The 8,521-nt window shown below is 38.3% G+C and overlaps 1 non-coding gene across 1 annotated transcript; it reads right to left on the bottom strand.

Moving 5' to 3' along the window:
- Positions 1-5,069: 5,069 nt before the first annotated feature.
- Positions 5,070-5,142, bottom strand: TRNAK-CUU. Its single transcript has one exon. It is a non-coding gene; the product is annotated as a tRNA-Lys (tRNA).
- Between the last annotated feature and the right edge of the window lie 3,379 nt (positions 5,143-8,521).

Here is an 8,521-nt window from a genome sequence, read left to right as displayed (position 1 = left end):
TCTGTCTTGGGCATCAGAGACTTCATTAATTTCATTATTTTCATCAATTATTTCATCTAAAGAATAATGTTACCATTTCTAGTTATTTCACATATTTACATGGGTCTGTGTCTCAAGATCCTTTTGTTTTGATGTTTGTGTCCAGGTTATAATAATGCTACTTTTGGACTGATAATTTTGGGTAGTACAGTTAAGCATTTGGTAGGCAAAATGTGGAAATGTTCACTTTCTTAACTTTATAGTTTATGAATTTCTAAGGAAAAGATACTTCATTTTAATGCAAAGATACTCATGCATTTTTATGCAGCTGCTGTTTAAACATGTATTCATAATGTCTTTAATCTTTTGTGCTTTTTATTTTCTAAAAGCAGGGTTCTTTGTAATATATACTCAGTCATTGTTTAATTTTTATTTTTGTTTTTCTTCCTTTGTTTTTAATGAACTACCTCTTACTAGAATGTTGCTGGTTTCATTCTAAGTACCTGTGAAGATAGGAAATATATATGTATTTTCATAGTCCTGAAGACTGAGTAAGAATTTATACATTTTTTAGACTATATGTCCCAAGTCTGTTTTTACTCATAGTTTGATCATTTTGTTTGTCCTTTTTCTATAGTCTGCCTAGTTTTGCTATGTGCTCTGTATATGAAGATACTAACACCAAGTAACATTTGAAAGAGTTGGTTCCTGGCATTAAGAATAGGAAAGGATTCATTTTTATCTTTGTGTGTGTGTTACTTTTTAAAATACATCTAGGTTTACTTTGTCACCATGTACTATTTTAGTAGCCCCAAACTATGATTCATTCAGTATTTATTGACTCTCGGCTGTGTACCGTGTATAGTTTTAGATCCTGTAAATGCTACAACAGTAAGACATGGACCTCTGCCCTTGGAAGGGTTGCAGGTTAATAGAAGTGGATGTGTACACAGTGATACAAAACAGAATGTGGTATGTGCCATCAAGGGATCCATTGCTTGTTGCCGATGTATTTCTGACCAGTGCACCAGGGAAACGTCATAGAGGAGGCTTCTGACCTTGTTCCTGAAGAATGAGGAGAATATCCATAATTGGGGATTACTCCAGCCTAAGTGAACTGATTGCTCTGCACAAAATCTTAAAGCATTTGGCACTGAGATGAGGCATTACTAAAATAATTTACAATTAGACCACAAAGAACTTGAAAGCTAAAACTGAAAATTCAGTTTCCCAATATATTTATTCCTAAAGTGAGACTCCTCTGTCCTCTCAACTTAGCATTTCCTACAGCACCTTTTTCCCCAAAGTAGTGCTCTTTCCCATAAGCACATTATCTGTAACAAGGCACTTACAATTTCACCTTCTATTTGTTTCTATTCAGGTTTTATCTTCTTTCTGGAATGTAAGCTCCATAAGAACAAAGCTCCATTTCTTAACTTTGAAATCTGTAAGTGTACTAGGCCAGGAATAGGTGTACTACTAATTGTCTGTTGTATGGATTCAGTATTAACATTATCTCATGTAGTAAACATAAAATTGTCTTTTGTAGCATTTGGATGATTTATTAGGAGGTTTTCATTACTGAATAATATAAAACAAGGTCTCTAGCTGAAATACAACTTTATAGATACTATAAAGTGGCAGACACCAGTGATTGAGGTTAAGAAATGGAGCCCTCTGTTAAGGGTAGAATTGTGTGTGTTAGAGATGGCAAGTTCTAGCTCCTGTGAATGTGGCCTTACTTGCAGGTGTAACCACATTAAGGTGGGATTATTAGGGTGCGCTCTAATAAGACACTAAGACTGGTGTCATTATACAAAAAGGAAAATGCCATGTGAGAGAGAAACAGGAAAATGCCATGTGAGAGAGAAACGGGAAAATGTAGCAACAGACCGAGATTGGAGTTAGGCACCAACAAACCAGAGAACACAAAGGGTTGCTGCTGCCACAAGAAAGCTAAGAGAAAGAGGTGACAGATTCTTCAAGAGAGCCTTTAACATCATGACTCTCCTTGCACTTTGATTTCAAGCTTCTAGCTTTCAGAATTGGGAGCCAGTACATTTCTTTAGTCACTCAGTTTGGGGCACTTTGTTTATGGCAGCTTTAAGAAACCAATACAGCCTTCTTAATTCACCAATTTTTAACACATATTTATTGAACATCTGCCAGATACTAATTTAGGTGCTTGAGATGCATTGGAGAGCAAAGACAAAAATCCTGCCTTTGTGGACCTACGTTCCAAGGATGTGAAAGTAAAGCAAATAATAAGAATTAGAAGATATCTCTATAGAAAAAAATAATGTAGAATGAGGTGAATGGGGGGCTACTTGGCAATTAGAGTGATTGAGGGGCTTATAGTGACTCAGACAAATTAGGCAAGTATGACACAAGAAATGTATTTGGTCTCTACCTGTAGTTTTTGACACAGCTCCTAAAATCTTTGTGGATTCCTGCATGATAGGGGTGTTAGGAGCAGCTTACACAGAGCTTCTAAATCCCTTAGAATTTCCTGGGTAATAGAAGTGCCTTTTGTACTTCTCACCAAAAGGTGACTCTTGGGGGGCTTTTGGATGACTTTAGGATGAGAGCTGGTCACCAGAAAGTCTTAAGTCATGTTTTGAAGGAGAACTTTCAGCCCCACCCCTGCCTGCCCCATCCTCTAGGGAAAGGACAGGGTTTGGAAATTGAGTCAATAACTGATCACACCTGTGTGAAGAAGCCTCCATAAAAATCGCTGTCATACATTGTTCACAGAGCTTCCAGGATGGTGAACATGTTCAGGTACTGGGAGAGTGGCTGCCAAGGAGAGAACCCTAGTCCCTTACCTTGGCTTATGCATCTCTCCCAGTTAGCTCTTCTGAGTTGTATGCTTTTCTGTGAGCCATTCTAGGAAATTAACAAACCTCAGGAGAGACCGTGGGAACCCCTGATTTATGGTGGGTTGGTCACAAATTGGGGAGGCCTGGACGTGGAATCCAGATTTCATAGAACATTCACTGTAGACAAGTTGGTCCCTATCCCACTCAGAACACTGAACACTTTTCGTCCTAAATGAGCGACTTTATCAGTTTAAGCTTTATCCCTCCTTTAGTCTGCTTTCCGAATGCTGCTGCTGCTGCTAAGTCACTTCAGTCGTGTCTGACTCTGTGCGATCCCATAGATGGCAGCCCACCAGGCTCTCCCATCCCCAGGATTCTCCAGGCAAGAATACCGGAGTGGGTTGCCATTTCCTTCTCCAATGCATGAAAGAGAAAAGTGAAAGTGAAGTCGCTCAGTCGTGTCCGACTCTTGGTGACCCCATGGACTGCAGCCTACCAGGCTCCGTCCATGGGATTTTCCAGGCAAGAGCACTGGAGTGGGTGCCATCGCCTTCTCATCATAGAAGGGCCCCTACTTCCTGACAACACCAGAAATCAGAGGGCGCCCTCATTTCCTTAAAGTGAAAGTGAAGTCGCTTAGTCGTGTCGGACTCTTTACGACCCCGTGGATTGTAGCCCACCAGGCTCCTCCGTCCATGGGATTCTCCAGGCAAGAATACTAGAGTGGGGTGCCATTTCCTTCTCCAGGGGATCTTCCTGACTCAGGGGATTGAATCCAGGTCTCCCGCATTGCGGGCAGACGCTTTAATCTCTGAATCACCAGGGTCATTTCCTTAGACCCTCTCCCAAATTCCCTAAAACACAAATCCTGTGGTAGATTCTAACACCCGCTTACTGAGACACCCCACAGGTCTCCCTCACTGCAAGGGGTTATAAGTCAAACTTGTTCAACTACAGGAGTTTGTTTATTGGTCTGTGTCAGGTGGGAGGAGAGAATGGTGAGCTTGCGCCATTGTGGGGTAACTTGCTCCAAAGAGGAACAGAGAAATACGGTAAAATGGTAGCTTGCAGGGAAACTAGGTCAAAGTTCTAAGTTTTGTTTTAAGATAGAGAATTAACAGCATGTTTGTATGTTGATGGGAAAAACCGAGAGAGACAAATTGGTCCTTTAGTAGGAGGAAAGCTAGCGGATAACACGCGGCGTACAGGAAATAGTAATTCTGCTTGGAACCTGGCCCTTCACCTACAGCGGCCGGTGAGTGAGATCCTGGAACGTGACTGACTGTGGTGTGCACATTCTCTTCCTGATTATTTCGAAGTTCTTAGTGAAGAGGGTAAAAAAGCGGAAGTCCTACATTCCATAGTACTTAGTAATAATTGCCCTTTCGAAGTTTCACATCTCAGTTCTTTTGTGCTTTCGTTTCAAAAAGCCTCCCCTTCACCGGAATGTTAACTTGCTAATATTTATCCAACTGGATGGATAGATTCCAAATAAGTCCCACGAACAGTGGAAGAAAACCTGATTGTGCCCTGGTTCTCACAACAGCATGGAACATTTCTCACTGTATATTTCTCCAGAAGACATTTCCCCATCCCTACCCCAGGAAAGCCGTATATTGAGAAAAAACGTAAAATAAACAAGAGAGAACTTCTAAGTACTCTGACTCGCTGCTTTTCCATGGGATTGCTTAAGTTTTAGACAAGTTGCCAGTATTGAGGCTCCTAATTTTGTTCCTGATGCTGGGAGGGATTGGGCGCAGGAGAAGGGGACGATAGAGGATGAGATGGCTGGATGGCATCACTGACTCGATGGACATGAGTTTGAGTGACCTCCAGGAGTTGGTGATGGACAGGGAGGCCTGGCGTGCTGCGATTCATGGGGTTGCAAAGAGTCGGACACGACTGAGCAACTGAACTGAACTGAATTTTGTTCCGATTAAATAAAAAACCGTCCTCTCTCAGCAATAATACAGGAAGGCACAGTAACACAGAAAATCAATTTCAACTGTAAACATTGGCCGTTTCAGTTCCCTCAGTGAAGGAGGAGCTAGGAGAGGGATAGGTGAAAGGAATAGAACGTGTGCTTTTAAGTACGCAACCGCAATTTGAGAACTGTTTAATTTGCCAACTCGTCTTTTTTCCAGAGATTTGGTTAATATTGACAGTATCTAAAATCGGTTTAAAAAACAAAAAAACAACCCTCGTGTGTTAAAATGCTGTGGAGAGACCTCGGACTGTTACATCAAAGTAAAAAACCAAAAAAGCTACATGCGCCCAACGTGGGGCTCGAACCCACGACCCTGGGATTAAGAGTCCCATGCTCTACCGACTGAGCTAGCCGGGCGTCTGAGTGAGGCGCTTGATTTTTCTTCTCTTAAAGTGTTTAACTATATTTGATTTTGTTTTCTTATATTTCTTTATTGGTATTAAAAAAAATATGTCATGCTATGAGCTGTTAACTTCCAAACTGGTTTTAAAAATTCTTTAAAACAATTCTTTAACTGTACTTATATTTAGCAATTTTTAGCGTGGGCGTATCACAAGAGCACTGAAAAGTTACGTGTTTGTCATTACAGAATCACTGAATCTTTTTTCTGAAGTGTTTTAAAATATTTACTACCCGATAAGTTGTCTTCTTTACATAAACACGTATCAAGACTGTTCACTTTCTATCGAATGTCATAATGGATTCCTACCATTTTGGACACAGCAAAGTTTTTAATGAAGTTAGTTACACACGCGGAAGAACAGTGGAGCTTAGTTATTTCCCTTTAATATGATCTAGTCATGGAAAGCTAAATTGAGGAAGAGGAAACCGGTTCAGTTAAAATTAGCCTTCTTTCTCGTAATTGCCTGACAATTCAGAGATAAGACCTTCAGAGGCTCTTATTACACATCCATCCATCACAAAAGACAGGCCGAGAGGAAAGGATTGTAGAGTTTGAGTTCTATGGTAAAGAATTAATTCTAGGAGAAAAGAACTAATTTTGATCAAATTATGACAAGCTGAGATAATCTACAGAAACGTATATATTCTGAGATACTAGTGCAGTTCTCTAGATAAGGAAATCTGCAGATTTCTGTGATGGGAGTGGTATCTATTCTACTGCTCAGAACAGCAAGATAAAACCTAATTGTAAACCTGGAAGTCACAAAGAATTCTCAGGAATAATAATTTCTGAAAGCCTAAAACACAGTATTTACAAGTTAAACACATTGGGCATCATGTTTCCAGGGCTATTTTAATTAAAACAGAGTCATAAAGTATGGCATAAACTATGTTTAGATTCCTCAAAGTGCCCTAGGATTTAAGTAGAATATTTAGAATTTTCAAGCTTGAAATATTAATGCAATTATTCACCAACAATTTTTTTTTCTTGTAGTTGCAAATTCTGGTGTATTGTAACTATTTTATAACTTGGCAGAATGTACCTGGGAAGTGAATTTGCATTTATTTGCATTTTCAATTAAGTACCTACCATGTGCAAAGCACTATTCCAATAGATGGAAGTATAAACAGACTCTGATAACCTCAAAAGCCTTATCACCCTGTAAGAAAGATATATGCGTAGATTACATACTGATTTTATATGTACTATTTCCAAAAGTAACTTAAAATAATTAAAACACATCCATACTCACACTTTTTAAGTTTTATAATGAATCAGGCAAATAATCATGAATCTTAAGACCATAAACTCAATGCATTTTTCCAAGGTACAAGATAAATCAACAATCCAGCCCCCACATAAACAGTTCATCTGATAATGGGTTCAGAAAGAGCTCCAAATTCATAATTGTTAATGAATATACAGTAGGCCCTAGGCACTCAAATTGTGTTTATCACACACAAACAGGAAAGTTAATTAAAGGTTTCACTAGATCCTTAAACAAGTTTGGAGTACTAATTTACCTTCAAGGTGAACCCTCCTAGGACTATACTCTAGCTTTCTTCAGCATTGTCTTGGCCTCAAACCTGTATCTGTCTCCTGCATTGGTAGGTGAGTTCTTTACCACTAGTAACACCTGGGAAGAAGTCCTTTCTTGGCCTACAGTGTTCTAACTCAGGACTCTTCATGAGAAAATTGCAACTAGGATATTTCAGTGAGGGTTAGACAAATTAAACTGCTAGTCTTCCAAGTATATCCATATCCTTTTTATCCATTTATTCATGAATAAATACTTTTAATTATAATGCTTCATTAACAGGAAGAAGCAATTGAATTTCCTTTTCCATTTACTTTCTACGTTTAATTTTTCAGCAAGCCTGCATATCTAAAATCCATCCACCTATTTCCACCTCCACTGCGACGACTCTACTCACTCTCCATTACTGCTTGCACACTGGACTGCAAGATTTCCAACTAGTCTCTGTATTTCTATTCTTCCCTGTATTTATCTTTCTCCACACAGAAGCAAGAGACTTCATTTAATAATCATATCATTCTGCTTAAAAAACTGCTAATGATCTCATAGTATAATGCCAATAAAGCACAGAGACATGCTTCTAGTCTTTCTTCTGTAGTATAATGCCAATAAAGCATAGAAGTCTCTGTGCTTCTACTCTTTCATATATTTATCATTCTCCATATAGAAGCAAGAGACTTCATTTAATAATTATATCATTCTGCTTACAAAACTGTGATGATCTCATAGTATAAAGCCAAAAGGAAAGAGAAAAATTAGAAAATCACCATTTGGAAACCATTATCCTAAGAATCATCGGATACTATAATTAGTGGGTAAAAGGTGGAGGAATAGCAGGATATTTACATAGTCTCCAGGTATTTTTGCATAAGATATTTATAAATTACAAAGGGCAAAACTGAAACTACAGTGGAGAAATCTAAAGCAAGTGATCAAAGTTAACATCACTGGTGGAACAAATTGACACAATGTGCCTCCTAACATAAGGTTCTAATATATAGAAGGTTACTTTTGTCGCATTCCTGACAAAAATGCATTTATCCAAATTGAATCATGAAAAATCATACGAACCTAAACTGTGGAATATCCTATAAAGTAAATGTTTTTTGTCAATAGCGTTAATGCTATGAAATCTAAAGAAATATTAAGAAAGTATTTTCCAGATTAAAAGAGACTAGAGACATGACAACTGAATACAACATGTGATCTTGGATTTTCTTTGACTGTGAAGGGCATTATTGAGGGATTTGCCAAAATCTATAAACAAAGTCTGTAGATTAAAAAAATAAAAAAAGGAATGGTACTTTTCTGATTTTCACAGTTATAGTGTGGATATTTAAAATGATATTCTTTTTGGGGAAATACACACGGAAGTATTTAGCAGTTTAAAAAATGCTGACGGCTTTCCACTTAAAATCAGATTAAAATTCGAACTATTATGAAATCCGATTCCATATTCACCTCTGATTTCATTTCCTGTCACTCTCCGCCGCTTAAGGCCATACTGACCTGACAGTTCCTATAATAAGCCAAGCTTACACTGAGATAACAATCCCAAATTTCAATTTAAGTATCACCCATTCGGAAAGTCATTCCTTAAGTAACAGGTTTAAAGTTCAAACTTCCATTCTCTCTCTCTTTTTTTTACCAAAAGGTGCAACTATTTGCCTATTTACTCTGTTGCCTGTTTCTTCCCATTGAGTGTAAAGGATGAGGTGCTGTCTCTTTCATCGTTTCATCAGCAGGGTGTAACTTGAGTACTTGGGACATAGAGTTCAACAAATAATATTTAATCA

The sequence above is a fragment of the Bubalus bubalis genome, chromosome 11, assembly GCF_019923935.1.
Source record: "Bubalus bubalis isolate 160015118507 breed Murrah chromosome 11, NDDB_SH_1, whole genome shotgun sequence".
Lineage (NCBI taxonomy): Eukaryota > Metazoa > Chordata > Mammalia > Artiodactyla > Bovidae > Bubalus > Bubalus bubalis.
Note: the sequence above shows the minus strand (reverse complement) of the source record. Positions and strands in the feature narration are given on the sequence as shown.